We start from the raw sequence: 17,432 nt of genomic DNA, 5'->3' as shown, positions 1-17,432 counted from the left end.
CACTTGTCTTAAAACGTACCATTATAGCTCTGCTGCTGTAGGCTGCTTGGCTGATGCTCTGTGACACCTGCTGAACCCTTATTTCAGTCTTCTCACTCTTCAGGCCCTGAGGTTTTGGTCATCCCTGCTAACTCTCGAGATGCTGCTACATGAGACAAAACTAAATTTACATAGTGCATGCAAATTCATTGCATAAGATATATTTGCAGAGTTCTTTATTGAACATTCCCAATGCTAAAAAGGGCCCACAACAGCTTCCTAGTCAGTGGCCACTATTATGCAGTGTTTTTGCACAAAAACACTGTGCAGTTCCAGTGGCTTTGCACAAATGCAGTCCCTCTTGTAGAGAGCATCTGTAATATGACACTTTTAATGTAACATTGCAGTTTTCTTTCCCATGATTCCTGACTCAAAACTGATACAGCAAATCCTGATTTGCCACCTGGGAAACACGGAAAAATTTTGCCACCGGCTTCACCCAAGACAAGAATTCATCATAAAGAAACTTCAGTCAGATCTGCAGCTATTGTGCATCCCCATCCAGGTAGATCTCTTCACACTTTGATCAGTTTAATATGGGAGTGTTGTTTTATGAACCTTATTGATATTTGTGGTATTACTCTTTGAGATAGGAGAATGTGGAATCTTTAGACAAAATGACAAGGAGAGAGAAAATCATGCAGCTTTAGTGTGTCTGTGTTGCTGCATTGTTGCACTTGCTTTTTAAAATTAGTTTTTCAGTTCTCCTCAAAAGTGCTTTAGTAAACGATGACTGTCAGTGTTCAGCAGTCACAGGACAAACACAGTCCAGAGCCTCTGCCTGCACCTTGCCGACAAGGCCTGTAATGGGAGCACCATGATGTCTTTGTACAAAGAATTTCACAGAAGGAAAGTAAGCTGTTCTCTGTTCTCATTTATAGATGGAGAGAGAGAACTGAAGAGTAACCTTTATGGAACTCACATGGCACCTGAATAATTTGCATTTAGAAAGGATGTTCCTTTCGTGTTCAATTGGTTTATTGAATCTATGTTAGACTCCTGTAAATGCTGCACAGCTTTTGCATCTCTAGTACTTTTCCTAAATGAAAGACCAACCTTTGGAGTCTGGCTTGGTATATTACATTTATGTTTAGTCTAAAAGAGGTAATGAAAGTCATTGAACTGAATGGCACAAATTCCCTTGGTCCTTTAGAAGCAGCTTTAACAACAGTCTCACTTGGATCTTCAGAGCGACGGGAATTAACATCATTACTATCCATAGGAACATACTTCTGCTTGAAACAACCCTCACAAATTCATATTTCAGTAATTCTGTGAGGGCAGACTATAGTGCCAAAGGAGGAAAAGCTGAGTATGTTTCTTATTCCCAAGAGAAATTAAAAAGGAGGCAAGTGCTTTGAGTGGTTAGCAAGTCTCTTCGTGCTGATTATAGTGACCTGCCATAAAGAATTTTGAAACAAAGCTCATGTTTCTGAACAAAAATATTTTGAAAATGAGTGTGTTAAGGAGCCCTGGGGTAGGCGTGACTGTGGTCTGAGCTTGATTTTTTCCCTATAGTGTATGGATTACATTTAAAATAAATTCTTGCAGCAGATAGTGGTCATGAGAAGTTTTGCCCTGCAGGTCAGACAGAAAGCTATACCAAACGTATAGGACCACCTTGTGTAGCTAGGTGGGAGGGACTTCTGTAACACATCTACCTCAGCCCCTTTCCATTTCAGTGGTGTTGTGTAGATCTCTCAATATCTTATATGACAATTTTATGGACGAGATAGTATTTAACAAGATATTTGAGATATGGAGTGTTTGAGGTTTGGTTTGAGATTTCTGTACAAAGGCAACATCTCTTAGAAATCAGACAGAAATCTATTTTGTGAATTACATGGGGGAAGTGCTTTGTGGAAAACGCCCATAGTCAAGTCACTAATAGGCATTATAGCTTTAATATTCTACTTAATTTTCCCAGCATCAGACACTCTCAGTAGCATTTCTGAGATTACCTGTAACAACTTGTTTGTACTAAGGCAGGGTGGCAGTTTAGCTGTGACTCTGCAAAGCGGAAAAAAGTTGATGTCTGTGAACTCTGCACCCACACTCTCTTTATTGCAACTTTGCAATATCTGTGCAATTGTTTTCTTGAGCCAGAGTCTGGAATCTCCTGAGTTACTCTGAACATACACTAACTTCGGTTATTGGTGTCCCAGCCATGCAGATCTCCTTGCCAAAGAATCTGGACAGTTTTTAAATGCTGTATTGACAGAAAGGTTATGGATGCAATCCTGTGTTCTGTGCAGCTGCTTAACTGTTTTGGATGTAGACTGAGAAATTGTCCCATCCCGCTGAATAATAATCTTATCTCAGTCAACGTCAACTCATGGTTGAGATGGGGCAAGAGTAATATAACAATGTGCACAGCAGTAACTTTAGCATTTAAGACTCACAAGTAGCATCAAACAGTGATGTGTACTCTCAGAGATAAAGGATTCTGTCTGTTTGCCTTCTGTTCCTTGTTGTGCCTTTCCAAAGAATAACAAATCATACCCAGTATCCTGCTCTATTTTCTGTAGGTGTTTCAAAAATGAGACTTGAGGTGTTTAAGGGATCTCATAAAGCTCAAAAATTAAACATGGATCATATAAAACAATGGGTCTTCCCATTGTTCCCATTTTTCTTCTGTTTCAAGCAACGTAAGAGGAGCTTTACTGTTTTGTGCTCCGCTATAAGGACCCATGTTTATATACATGCTTGTGTAAAGCAAAGTAAAAATTCCAAAGGAAAGTGAGCTGACTTCTTCCTTCCCAGCTCCACGCAGACAAAATGTTAGAAGGGCAAAAATAGCAATTGTGGTGCTTTATGCATTCCTGGGACATGGTCAGGAAACAATACGGAAACACATAAAAAATAGAATAGAATTAGAAACTAATGTGCAGAAATGTCTTGCTGCGATTTTGCTTCTCCCTAAATAATGCTATAAATAAATGAATTGGTGCAACTGACATTTCCCCCCAATGACCTAGAAACTTTATTTGGAACAAGGCTTACAGGATATTTTATAACTTCTTTGGGATTTCTCTTTACTTTTTAGTAACTTGGCATATGAATTTCCGAGTGTAATATGGCACTACCATCAAAAAGAAGATCAAAATAGTGACTAGAATAAGTGAAAAGGAGATAGAACTAGCACAAATCTGTATGGAACAAAGAAGTTACATTTATTATCCAAAGTACATCTCCCATTGGGAGCTTGGGTAGCTATCATACAAATTGTGATGGAAGATGTCATCTAATGAAGGGCCATTGTTATGGGAAGCAGGTAGTCTCCATTTCAAATAAAAATCTAGGCACAATGATATTAGATTTTAGCATGCAAGGAGCCAAAGGAGCCCCGTCTGTTATTAGGCACTTAATCTCACTACCTGATGTGAAATTGTCTAATAGGAAAATCAGGTATGAATTTCTGTGGAAAAAATGCAAATTGTATACAAAGTTGTCTCTGTGAGTCTTATGATTGGTGTTAGTGCTTAAAGGTTAAGTTCTGGTTTCAATGAAACAGATCTTGTGGCTGTTCTTGGAGTCTGTGAGCTTTATTAAGTATATGAATATCAAATAACACCATACACTTGATTTATCTGATAGCAAGATATGTTTTCTTTGCCTCCCTTGGATCCTCAGACCTTGACTGAATCCCATCACCTGAGACAGGCATTTCTTTCTCTGTTGCTTCTGTGACATCTGAATGTAAATGTGAATGGGGAATCTGTCTTTGGAAGACATGAATGAGATTTGTTGTCTTTTAGTGGTCAGCTCTGGTATATATGCTCTTTTATGTATCTGCATAGTCTATATAAGACAATGAATGAGAGTAGGTTTTACCTAGGGAGACAGATGAGAAATAAAGGATGAGTAGATCTCCTCATCCACATGTGAAATTCTAGCCCTAATTTATAACAATGAGAGTTTTGCTACTGACTTCAGTAGGATCAGTTTTACCCCTACAGTGCAGTTCTGCTTTCCTTGAAGAACTAATGTATAAAATACAGCTTCTGCCAGCACATTACCAATGTATTAGCATAGAAAGAGAGTAGCATTGAATAACATCCATAACCAGTAATAGCTGCTGTGAGCATCCTGTTGAGCAGTGTACTGATGTTAATCACCAGCTTCCTGGGTTTAGTATATAGTATACTATATATAGTGTAATACTATTTTCTTCATACCTGGATGAGGCAGACTTAGTATGAGTTGGGGTTCTTTGTGGAACTGTGGTTAGTTTTTGTTTTGTTTTGTTTTTTTCTTTTTTTTTAACTCATCAAAGTATGTCTGATGTGGTGTAGCTTCTTTGATTTTTTGTTAATAAATCACACCATTTATAACTAAACAAGTTTTTGAAACCCTTCGAGGCACAGTTTAATTTTTCAGCTCTTTTAGTCTGGTTCTGCCTAGCTCCTTGTTAGCTTCCCATCCTCAGGTCTTGCCTTTTGTAAAGCAGATATGATCATGCATGCATTTTTGTGAGGTGTCTCACACCTCATGGAGGAAGAAAAAAACCCTGTTGATTGTGATCACAGACTTCCCTGACCCTCTGCTCAGTAGGTAGTGTGCAGCAGACATTAGTAACATTATAGAGGCTCTTTGGCCAGTGTGTTGCCCATAAATCATGGATTGAAGACCATTGCTCAGTATCTTCCAGGTCAGATTAATATACTTTTTCTGACAGGACTGTTTAGATGTCAGCTAGGAGAATCACTCCTTTATGTGTTTGTGTGAGACCGAATCCTGTAGATAAAATTATATTGCATAATAATTTCCTGCAGTTCTACAGAAACTTGTTAGTGTAGTCCAAAGTTTAATTCAGCATCTCCCTATGAAATTGGATCTCTACTTTGTATTTCTGATTGCTTCTCTAAGGTCAGTTGATGACCTGGAAGCAATCGTTCTTTTTCTGAATAGTGCCTTGATGCTTCCTACTAAAGTAGTGGAGATCACCTTCTGCTGAACTTGTATGTATATGCAGCAATAGCAGCCACGATGGGTGTTTCAGTGCACTGCATAAGATCTTTCAAGTTAAGGGGGCTCTGACGGATCAGTTAGTTTTTGTGTGCCTGCATTTGACTGCACAGTTTAAATCATCTGGCTCAGATCAAGTGGTAACTTATAGTTTCAAACTCAGCAGTGTCTGCTGCAGGGGGAATTCTTCTGTTCCTGTAAATGAGAAAACAACACTCATGCTAACGCTGGCCCTGGAATTTCTTTGTAATAATCCTTCCTGAGAAACTTGAGCTTTCTTCATTGCAAATAGGAAAACGCTTGAAGGAGAATGTGCACATGACTGAGAACTTAAGAAGGAAAGAAAAGGAGTTTGTCTAATTACTTCCAAAATGTAGAAGTGAGAAAGAAGAATGTATATCAAAACAAAAAGAAGTGAAACAGAAAAGTGAGGTGACATAATGCTTTAAGATTCTGAAAGGAAACTGGAGATTTTACTCAAGGCTGGTCAAAGTTCTACATTGAGATAATAGAATACACCATCCTGAGATACTCAGCTTGGTAATTTGAGAGCACTTCATTAACTCTTTTCATCCTAGTGTGCTTCAGACTGAGCATCTCCAATTTTGGCTTTTTATACTACATGCAATAGATTCATTTTTCCTTTCTTATAAAGGAAGAATGGAACTGTCTTCAGCAGTATACTCTGAAAAGCCTTATGGATTCAAGCTGTCCCTTAATCAGTGTTGTGGAGGATGCAATTTTGATCTTTTTCTCTAATGTATGAACTATGATACATCCTGACATACACCTGTCAGACCAGACTGAAAGCATGGAGTTGTAGACACATATTACTAGAACTGGGCCAAGAAATTGGTTTCAATCTAAAAAGGGGGATAGAAATGTAACATAGATGGGAAACAGAGTACCTCAAAGTAAGGTCATAATGGAAGATTTAAACTGCACAATTGAACAGACAGTAACAAGAGATCCTTAAAATATGCTGCAGTATCTGCATACAGATACTGACTTTTACAAATGTGCAACAAATGTGGATTGTTTGTGAAAAGAAAAGCAATAGGTCAAGATGTAAAATAATGGAAAAAATCAACTCTGCAAAGATAAATATTTATTTCTGTGGACAGCAACGGCTTTCTACTAAAACTGACAAGAATGATGATTCCAACCCTCTTTAATATTTACTGAAGAATTAGGAAGCTATTGGGAGAGTGCAGCAAAAATCCCCTCTTCTGCATTCTAGAGAAATAAGCAAGCCTAGCATTGCCAGTCCATACTGAAGAATACTCCAGTGTACTGAAAGCTACAGGTCTGCAGATCCACCTACTAAAAAGCACCAGCACTTGCTACTGAACAAAGCAGAGGCAAATATAAAATGAAAAATCCCACATCAACTGAAGGATGCCAATGAATTCTTTCTCATCTGAGTTTTTATGATTTTTAGTACTTCGATGAAATGCTGCTGTATGGCAGATTACAAGCAAGAGGTGGATGCATCTGGTTTGTTTTAAAGCCTCTTCCATTAGGGACAGGTAAGCATCACTGTCATCTTTTCATACTGTAGCACATTTTAATATCTTCTCTTATTCTTTGGGTTGGTTTCCATTTCCAGTCCTTAACTTATGACCTCTTTTTGATTTAGACTTTGATTACACTCCAGAAGAGAGAATTCACTTGAACTACAAAATCCATTTGTTATGGTACTAATAAAAATTGTGCCTACTGAAAACTGCAGTGGAAGAGAAAGGGAGGAAGCCTAACAGGCTTGACACCACCTTTTGTCTGTATTGTAGCAAGGGAAGAGGGAAAGATATCCAGGAATTGTCTTATCATCATATCATATACATGAGCATTTTTGTTTTTCTAATCTCTTTGATTTTTCAATGCCTCTCTTAATCCTTTCTTCTTGAAGCAAGGAAGGAAAATGATATTACAAGTACTCAATTTTTTTCTTTCTCAAGAGCAGCTAGTGTCCCTTGTGTTGAGAAGGAATTGGGATCATGTGGAAAGCTAGATTTCAACTGAGGGCAGTTTGTGGGGTTTTGCCTATAACTAAGGTTTAGCTGAGTTGCAGCTGAAGTATAGTTTAGCAGAGTGCAGATTCTGCATTTTCCTACACTCATGTATTGCTTTCTTACCTCTCCTAATTTTCTGCTTTTCCTTTCCTTCTCTGAAGGCGCCAAATGGAAAGCTGTATAATCTTTTTGAATATATTCTATGATTCTTGCTGATGAATTAGATGAACAGCTGCTTGGAACAGCCTGGGAATACAATTTGGTGAAAAAAAAGAGATGAGATACAAACAGATTCCCTTATGATGCCATTCATTCCATATGCAATATTATCCTAGAGGGGTGGAAACATGGCAAGACCTAAAATTCAATTTGAATTTGAGCTGGTTTTTAAAGAAGCAATTCTACATACACTGCACCCACAAAACCATGTGCAAATTGGCACACACTTTCACTTTTTTTGTAAGAACAGCCTCGTTGGTTGTATGCATTTTTCTCTCTGTGCAGAAGAACTTTTACAGGGACAACTATTGTAATTTCTTTTCACTATTTCCCAAAGTTATGCTAATTCTTACATTATTTGATTCTCATCATTTCTGTGTGCTTTAAGCAAGGTGTGAAGGAAAAAAATGGCTCACATTTTGGCATGCAAGACAATCAAAAATCCATTCCAGTAAATGAAAAGGAACTCATTGATATGTGTCAGTGTTCCTGTAATATCCTCCTGATCACATTCTGCATTGTAATTTTGTGTTAAGACTGGAAATTAAAGCTGATCTACTTCTCAGTTGCCTTATGAATGTTGTACACCAACTGAGCAATGGGCATTTTGTTTTCTTGTCTTGCTGCTTCAGTAAACTCCTTCCCAAGTTCTCTTCAGCTAGCAGTCTCTTGGGAAACACACACGGTATTAAACATGCCTGTCTATAGAGATGGGAGAGCCAAAGAATTACACTGATCTTGGATAAATTATCATTTAGTTCTGATCATTCACACTACTTTAGAAAGGTTGATGAGATTTTTTCGATGGGAATCTTGCATCAGTACAGGCTGGGGCTGCCCTGCTGGAGAGGAGCTCTGCAGAAAAGAACCTAGGGGTCCTGGTGAACAACAGGTTGGCTGTGAGGCAGCAGTGTGCCGTTGTGGCCAAGAAGGCCAATGGTATCCTGGGGTGCATTAAAAAGAGCATGGCAGTAGGTCAAGGGATGTTATCTTCTCCCCCCCCTACTCTGCCCTGGTGAGGCCACATTTAGACTACTGTGTCCAATTCTGTGTTTGATGGTTCAAAAAAGAGAGGAATCTCCTAGGAGTCCAGCAGAGGGCCACAAAGATGATGAAGGGCCTGGAGCATCTCCCATATGAGGAAACATTGAGTACCCTGGATCTGTTTCAGTCTGGGGAAAAAAAAAGACTGAGAGTGAATGTGATAAATGTTTATAAATATCTGAAGGGAGATGGGAGGCAAATAGATGAGGCCAGGCTCTTCTCAGTGATGTGTAGCAATAGGACAAGGAGTAATGCCCTAAAACTTGAGCAGTGGAATTTCTGTAGTAATGTGCAGAAGAACTTCTGTGCAGTAAGGGTGATGGAGCACTGGAACAGGTTGCCCAGAGGGGTTGTGGAGTCTCCATCTGTGGAGATACTCAAGACCCAGCTGGACATCTACTGGTGTGGCCAATTGTACATGAGAGGCCTTCTTGGTAGTTACATAAAAGTGGAGAAAGTAAGTCTATATTTTTAAATTAACTCTTAGGAATCATCTCATAGCTTAATATTAGTCCTGAAGGCTGCAACACAGATAATGTTTCTGTTTCTTTAAAATGGATTGTGTTAGCTCTGGGGATGAAAACATCATCAGCTCAACTGTAACTATAGCTAGATACTTTGTGCTTCTGTGCACGTGCATAGCTTGATATTATCTGTGTACCGGTAACAGTGATACCTAAGGCTACCATGGATAAACACTGAAGGTTTCTGATGACAGCATCTTCAGCACAGGATAAAAGCTCTAGTGTGGTTTGTGATACCATCATAACCTGAGGTGCTGACAGAGCTCCATTCACAGTTTCCCTGTGAGTTGCTTTTCTCAATTTCATGTACCATTTTTGTTTCTTGTTGAAATTCATAGATATTTCTTTTCTCTTTAAATAAACCCAGACTAAAATTAAGAATTAAAGTCAAAGTACCTTTTATTACTCTTATTATTTCACAAGAATTCAAAATCTCCGTTGGACATCTTAAAGTTTATAAAATGAGTATTTTGGACAATAGAACTGTATTTTAAGAAGTACTGTAATTAATCAAGAATAATATTTACTTAGTTACATTCAACACAACACTGATATTCTGCCATGTATTTGATCATATCTCTCAACATGACAAATAAACCTATCAGCATTATTAAAAAAGTGTTATAAAAGAATATCAAGTAGTGAATTAAGCCTTTGTGATGGGATAGACATGGAGGCTGGCTGAAAAACATAAACAGTATTTGCCATTATAAGAAAGTGGATTGTGTTTTTCTGTTTATATTTGGTTTTGGGGTTGTTTTTTTGTTTCGTCATGTTTATGTTTTCAAGTTGCTAAAATGAACCGCCTTTATTTTTTTCATTATCCTAATAATTTCTTATTTTACTGAGAGGTTTTAGAGAGAGACTTTATTTTACAAAGGCCTTGGCTGCAGTTATACTGCCCAACATATTGCAGTCAAGATAAAGGAAACAGATTCTATACTACTGAAATCATTGCAGGAAAAAAAAAGAAAAAGAAAAAGAAAAAAAGAAAAAGAAAAAAAGAAAAAAGAAAAAAAGAAAAAAAGAAAAAAGAAAAAAAGAAAAAAGAAAAAAAGAAAAAAGAAAAAAAGAAAAAGAAAAAAAGAAAAAAGAAAAAAAGAAAAAAGAAAAAAAGAAAAAAGAAAAAAAGAAAAAAGAAAAAGTAGAGGGGCAGGAAAAGACCTTAAAAGGTCATCCAGTGCATCCCTGTTCTGAGGCAGGAAATGGGTAACTAGGTCATTCCTGACAGATGTTTGTATAGGCTACTGTTAAAAACCACAAATGAAGGGGATTCCACAGCCTATAAACCTATTCCATCTAATCTAGACTTCAGTTTGAAAGGGAAGGTAGTTGGCTTTTTTGTTTTCTTTTCATCTAGTATACTCTTCCTTGCTGCAAATAAAGCAATTATTTGTTGTATTTCAGGTAGGAACAAAGAAATGTTAATCATGACTTTCTGTACAATGCCTTTTAAAATATGCATTTTCCCTCCTGTCTTCTTTTCCTGAACTAACCAAGCCTCATTCCTTCAACCTTTCCTTGTAAGTCCTACTTTCAAAATAACTTATCATTCTTGTTGATTTCATTTCAACTCCATCCAAATTGTTTAAATTGTTCTTGGAGTGCATTGCCCAAAATTGTACAGAATGCTCCAGCTGAGGCCTCAGCAGCGCTGAAGATTGCAAAATAATTAGGTCCTGCATCTCACATACTGTGCACTTCCTAATACATCCTGGAATTAGAAATGCTTTTCTGCAGCATCATCATGTTATTGACTCATATTTATCTGGAAATCCACTCTAACCCTCCTATCATTTTCTGCAATCCTGCTGCCCTGTTAAAGAGTCATCATATTATACTGATATATTCTGTTTTATTTTTGTCATCAGTAGTACTTAGTACCTCTCTGTCTAATTTGAGCTTGTTTCCGTCAGAGTGTTGCCCAAGGTACCTAGATATTTTGAATTCTGTTCTGTTTTTCAGTGTGTTTGCAACCCTGTTCCAGATTTTCTGCAAATCTTACAAGTTTACTCTGTTCCAATATCCAAGATGTGAAATGAAAAATTGAACAGAATAGGTCCAATGAGGAATCCCTGAAGGATGTTACTGCAGGAAACTGTTGATAAATACTGTTAGGCAAAAATATTTAACTGCTTGTGTGTCAACTGTCAGTCTCTTACTGCATAATTATTTTCTCTCATGTGCTACCCTCATGCCTGTATACTAACTGTCAAATAACCTTCGATAGTATTCTTCAGTGATGGATAAAGTATTAATGAAAGTCAGGTCAGCTGAACTCGAATTCCTAAGAGAGGCACTATTTTAATCATTTCCAGTCTTCTAGAACCTCCATCACACTTCATCAGTTCTCAAAAGAAAAAGAATAATCAAGCAGGGGCTATTTTAGCTTTCTAAGTGCCGTAGGATATTTTAGCATATTTTCTGTGGAAATATTTATATGATCACTAGTCAGGCCATACCATAACTTCTGAACTTGTTACTCTCTTTCCAAGCAAATTAGACTGAACAGTAGTGGTGTCAGTGGTACTATACTTCTATAGGTTTTGTGAAAATGACCAGGTAAGTAGAGTCCCCCACATCAGCAAAGAATTCAGTGTAAATGAAACCATGATTTCAGGCATTGGAAAACTCGCACAAGAACATTGTTATGAGTATTACATCTGAAAATGTGAGTCTGAGCTTTTACTCCAGGCTGATCCGAACATGAGACACAAGACTACAGGGCTTATCCACAGCTTTCTTTACACTTAAGTTGGAAGGATGGAAAACTGGCTGTCTTAATATCACTTAACTAATTCCCCTTTTTTTTCTGATCTGTGCTTCTTGACTTTTATGAAAACTAATTGCTTTGAGAATCTGATGCTAAGATTATTTTTGTAGACACGTGAAGCACATTAGGCAAAAAAAGAACACTGAATATTTTTGTCTTTTTTTTCTGTGTTTTATCATTCACTATCTTTCTTGTTAGATACTAAAACTGAGCCTTCTTTTGTTTCCCTTCTTCTGTGTTTACCCTGTGATTGGCTTTCAGTTTGTTTCTTCGTTTAACACTTTTTGCCTCAGCCTTCCTGATTTGATTCCCCCATGACTTTTAGTCATTTGTTCTTGTCTCTGAATATCTGTGACAACCTCCTGGGTTGCTTTTTTTTTTTTTTTTTTTTTTTTTTGTTAATCATAGAATTCTTGATGAAGCTTTGCTGCTTTCTTTCCGTACTTTCTTTGCATCAACACAGCCTGCTGTTGTGTCTTCTTAATATGCCTTTCTCAGAAACTATCAGCTCTCCTATGTTCTAATTTCCTTCCTGAATCTCTTTCAAAAAATCTACCCACCCATTCATTCCTTAAGCCAATGAGACTGCTTTTGGAATCTCATTCTCTCTCTGTCATTACATGCTTTCTTTGCCATCATTAATTTTATTGTTCTGAGGTCAATATTATACAGTCTTCCACCTTTGTCTTACCAGTTAATAGTTCCCGATTAAGTAACACACAAGGCAGCCTCTTCCCTCTCATCTCATAACTCTTGGAAACCACACGTTGTTCTCAGTACCTTTCAGGAATCTGGTAGCTGGCTTATCTCCTGTACTGTTATTTTCCTGAACATTCTGTGTGTGCTGCTGAGGGCTGGTGAGGAAGAAGGTTGGCCCAGGTCTCCTATGGGGACAGTATCCTTCAGTATCCTTTTTTTTTTTTTTTTTTTTTTTTTGTTTGGAGGGAGGATGTGCATGAAACATGACTTTTCTGGACATAAGCAGGGAGAGGACAGTGGACTAGGTGGGTGTCAGATCTGATCAAGCAAAGCAGGTCCTCTGTTCCCAGCACAGTGTCATCACAGTGTGAAGCAGCAGTTCAACAGAGCTAAAGCTGAAAGGGGGAAAAGGCAAGAAATCTGTAAATTACAATATGTCTTTTGGATATCTAATATTTCATTATCTCTCAGGGTTGTAGTTGATGTTATATGGCCAAAATTTGAAGGCCTTATTCACAATTACATTAAAAAAAAACCACTGGTCTCAAATTGGTATGACTTGTCTGAACAAAGCATCAAGATGTGCCCCATTGCTATTAGAAACCATACACAGACATGACTGTCTGCAAACATTGTCCATCTCTAATGGCTTAAAATCAAAGGCAACAAAATAAGCTCCAAGCAAGGAGGGTACTTCATGAAAGAAGATATAAGGTGTAAACAGTGAAACGCAAGTATGAAAGATGTATGGAAAAGCACAAACTTAAAAAAAAAAAAAATGGAGAGGAAGCCTGACACATAAGAGGAGACTGTTTACCAGAGAACAATATTATAAAAGGAATAGTCTGAGTGTAGGAAAAAATTGCAGGGAGCAGCAGACAAGTAGATTGCAAGGGATACAGGAAGAAGAACAGTAGAAGAAAATGAAAATAGACAGGTGGGAGAGAAGAAAGTGAATGCAGCATCCATCAGGTTTGGGTTTTTCATTTCTTCACCAGTGAACATTTAAATCCCAGTTATTTTTGAAAAAAAATGACAAACAGGAAAGGATTGTAAAATTGTCCTTCATTCTGACTGGAATGTAGCTAATCATCTTAGTAGTTAGAAGAAGAGTCTGGAGCTGAGAGGAACATTTCTATCGTAAGAACACAGTTTAATTTTTGGTTGTGGTTTGAGAGGGGGGTTGTTTGCAGGCTTCTTAGAGATTTGAGTACAAGTAATCACAGCAGAGGTGGATCACCAGGTCTGACTGCTGGTGACGATAGCAAAGGTGTATGATAAACTCAATTTATGACAATTACATGGATGATAAAAATAGATCTGTGCTTACATGGTGTTTGTGTTCTCAAGTGTAGGCTTTATGTGATACCATTTTTTCATTTTGGCTTCTCTTCATCTTGATATGCTGGTATATTTAGGGAGGATATTTTTGCTTGTGTATTATTTATGTATGTTTTTGTTACCTTGCAACTCACAGTTGCTAGCAAGTGCTATATTAAAAAAATTATAAAGCATGTAGTGTGGTATGTGGCTTAGGGAGACAGCTCTAATTCAGTGAGCTTCAAAATTGATTTAATCAAGATCTGAGTAACATTTTCCTATAAAAACACCATTGCTTTAAATCAATTTTTTAAAAGTTTAACTACACTTGAAAATTAATATTGGTATAATTACAACATTCCTTTCTGCTCGTAAGTAGAAATGCTACATGAGAATCAGGTACAAAAGCTGTTAAATCTGCAGGCGTGTTGTACCACAGTAATGCACTTGCTGTCACAGTCACTTGGCATTTTACCTTGTACTCACGCCAAAGCTGCATTTTGAGTCTCTAGGATGCAGCCTGGAAGATTCTAGTCGGCACTGCAGCTCTGATGGTGGGAGAGCATCAGTGTGGCATGGGGAGGGTCTGCAGTGCATGCAGCTCTGTTAGGTGTGGGAAAGACTGTGTGTGAGCTGTGAACCTCTGCCATTCACTATGACAGAGAACAGTAGTTTGAGTTATATTTTTCTGGAATACTACATTCCATCTAACCTAGAAATATCATAAATACATCATTTTAATGATGAAGTAATTTAGGCATTTTCTATTTGAGCCCATGTGCCAGTGTCCATTTTAGTTAGGAGAATACTTTTTCTACCACATTGGCGGCTGGTGCTGGTTATAGGATGTGTGTGTGTCCTTCTACGTATGGGATAGGAGAGAGCATGTACGTTTGTGTAGGTAGATGGATTTATTAAATTGGTCTACTGGCAAACATACTGCTACATCAGCATAGAGCACTGCAACAGCTCATGTTTCTCTTTTAAGGAAATACATCTACAGCTATAAAAACACCTTCCTGGTGGCATAAAATGCTGTATCTGAAAAACTGTGTAAAGTGGAGAGAAGCAAATGAGGCCACCTGCCACATATCTGATACATCTGTGATCCAGAAGTGCCAGGATGACAGAAAACTAATAAAGAGTTTGTGATTTTCATAACAAACAGAACCAACCTTGCTTTTACTGGCATCATAAGTAATGGTGGCCCAAATGAAGGGACCTGAATGGTGGTTGGTGAAGAGAATTGCTTATTTGAGAAAGACAAAAAGAAGTCTGGGCTGCTCCGCTTTTCGTTGAGGAACTTGCGCACAGTCCAAGAAGATGGAAGAAGGCCATATATTGAATATTTCTGGTTAAAGATGTATATGAGAGGATAAAAAGATCTAGTGCAATTGTTGACCATATTACAGACCCTCGTGATCTCTGAATCCTGCCATTTCCCTGATCTCTGGCACATAGAGACTGATATAAGTTTGGAAGCATCTAGTTCAGTACTTCTCCAGGGATCTTATCCATACTCATAATTATGGAAACTCTTGCCTTTCAGTCCTAGGAGAAGCACAAACCTGCTAAATCAAGTTCCCCTTCTACCCCAATTTCTTCTGATTGTCCCATGAATGTAAGGTCTCCCTTCTAATTACTGACATAATTTAAGTATGGTCTTATTTACAACTCATATGTAAATATACATTGTTCACATAATTGGTCACATGACTTGGTCAGTCACTGCTCCCACATATCTCAGTATCTGTTAATTGCACGAAACTTCAGCCACTTGATTGAAAAATGATAGCAGATTGCTGGTGGAAAGAGAGATAGGAGACCCTGTTACTGGGAACATGTACTATTTGATTATAAGAGTGCCTGTTTCTCACGAGGACACCAAAAGGCATTTGGTGCCAGTGAACAGCAAAGGTGAAGGTCATGGAAAAATTAAAATCTCTGAAATTGTAGCACAATTGTAGCATTCTTCCCCTAGAATCCCTGGGTAAAGCTTTGGTTTTTATATGTAATGCCTGAAATCGTCTCTTTGTTCTGTAATAGTTTGTAAAAGTCTAGAAATTGACATTAGACCTGAGTACACAGCTATCTTTGTAGGTGCAATGCAAATGCCTATAGAAGGTCACTCCTGCTGCAGTCTTTCTTATTTTGCTATGCAGCTCATCAGTCCTTTTCTTTAGCTTCTTCCTTATCTCCTAGTTAACTTTTCTTACTGTTCTAAAGATTTTGGGGTAGAGTGTGAGTTTATCTGTGTAAGAAACTTTCATCGCAGTAATTCCATTGGCAAAGCTGAAAGCTCTCACCATTCTGTTGTTTCAGATTTTTGTTGCTTGGTGTTTCTTATCTTTGGAATAATGACATTTCAAAATGTTTTCCTGTTCTTCAAGTGTCCTTGATCTGAGGGTTGCTGCTGTGATAAACCTTTGCTAGCTAACATTTGACTTACTTTCATGGGAGAAATAGCACATAAGCATTTCACTCCCTTCTGTTCTGATCTGAATTTCAAGGTCCTTTCTTAGCATGTAGTGAAATCCAGTGAGCTTTCTCAGGACTAGGTGGGAATCAAGCCTTCCCTCGTATGCAGATACGCAACACCATCTCTGTTTCTATCCAGTGCAATCCTACTGAGTGGAACTTTCCTCCTTTATCCCACCTCGAGTCACGCCTGATATCATAGGTGCTGCGTACCCAGCAAACAGTAATTGCAGACTATTCCACTCCTGAAAAAGGCAAAGAAAAAGATCTAATATAAAAACATTTGTATTGTTTTTAACAAAATTAATAATAATAATGAGTAATAATTATTTGGTATTATTTGGGCTACATTTCGTTTTTTAATGTTTGGGGTGTGTGTAGAGCCCACTGCTCACTGCTGTGAGCCCACCAGGTGATGTTTGATTGTGACTGAAGAGCATTGTGCACATTTATGATGCTACAGAATTAGTCTTTTAGAATGTGTTTGGAGACTTCTAAAACGTACCTGCCTAAGCTATTCTGTGATTCTATGATTTAAATGTTAGCACCAAAGCAATGTGGCTTTACAAAAAAAAGGACACCTTAAAGTCACCACTAGCTCTGACACATTAAGAAATGTTTTTGATGAAAACCTACGTAACGAATGGCATCTCCCCTGTCATTAACTGTTTCCTGCATCATGAAAAGTAGTGCCCCATTGAACCGGGAATCCCACAGCAGCGCTGCAATGGCCTGTGGGCAGGAAGGACGTGTTTCTGTAGGTTTTTCTAAAGGTAGCAGGGCTCTGATTTGTCTGAAGTGGATACGCGTGGGCCACCAAGATTCTGAACATACTGTTTCTCCCTGGGATGGCAGCAACCCACCATCAGTCCACCAGCCATTGTTCCTCAGGCAACGAGGCATGCTTCTGCTCTGGTGTGGGTCATGGGCATGGCTTGGTTTTAACTTTGCAGGAAGGAGCTGTAGCAGCTCCTCAATAGCAATACCGCACTGCCTCACTTCATGTCAAAGTACTAGCCAATTGCTGTCATAATTTGCTTAGTAAAGCCTGAGTAGTCTTTTCTGTGATAAGTCCTTAAAGGCAAGGAGGTCCTGGTTAGAGATCATTTCTCCATGCCAAACACGTGTAGAGCTGTTCTGGGCCAGGTTTACTTAGGAAGTAAACCAACTGATTTTTTACTTCAGGTTAATGCTGAATTGCTAAGATGCATGCAGCGATGCTGTATTCTTGTGGGCGGTGAGGATCTCAGATAATTTGACAGATGTCGCTTGGAGAGAAAGAGGAGGGATCGGTGATGGCTGCTTCACGCAGTCTGCCACCGGCCTGAGCCGGAGGGGAGGGCAGTGAGCGCAGGG

General features: G+C 38.3%; 1 long non-coding RNA gene across 1 annotated transcript; it reads left to right on the top strand.

Annotated features, from left to right (window-relative positions):
* The first annotated feature begins 552 nt into the window (after positions 1 to 552).
* On the top strand, positions 553 to 16,405 carry LOC128076702 (uncharacterized). Its single transcript, XR_008204625.1, has 2 exons — positions 553 to 9,088; positions 10,772 to 16,405. It is a non-coding gene; the product is annotated as an uncharacterized LOC128076702 (long non-coding RNA).
* Positions 16,406 to 17,432: the final 1,027 nt, after the last annotated feature.

The sequence above is a fragment of the Tympanuchus pallidicinctus genome, unplaced genomic scaffold (genome assembly GCF_026119805.1).
Source record: "Tympanuchus pallidicinctus isolate F22 unplaced genomic scaffold, pur_lepc_1.0 scaffold15, whole genome shotgun sequence".
NCBI classification, from domain to species: Eukaryota; Metazoa; Chordata; class Aves; order Galliformes; family Phasianidae; genus Tympanuchus; species Tympanuchus pallidicinctus.
Note: the sequence above shows the minus strand (reverse complement) of the source record. Positions and strands in the feature narration are given on the sequence as shown.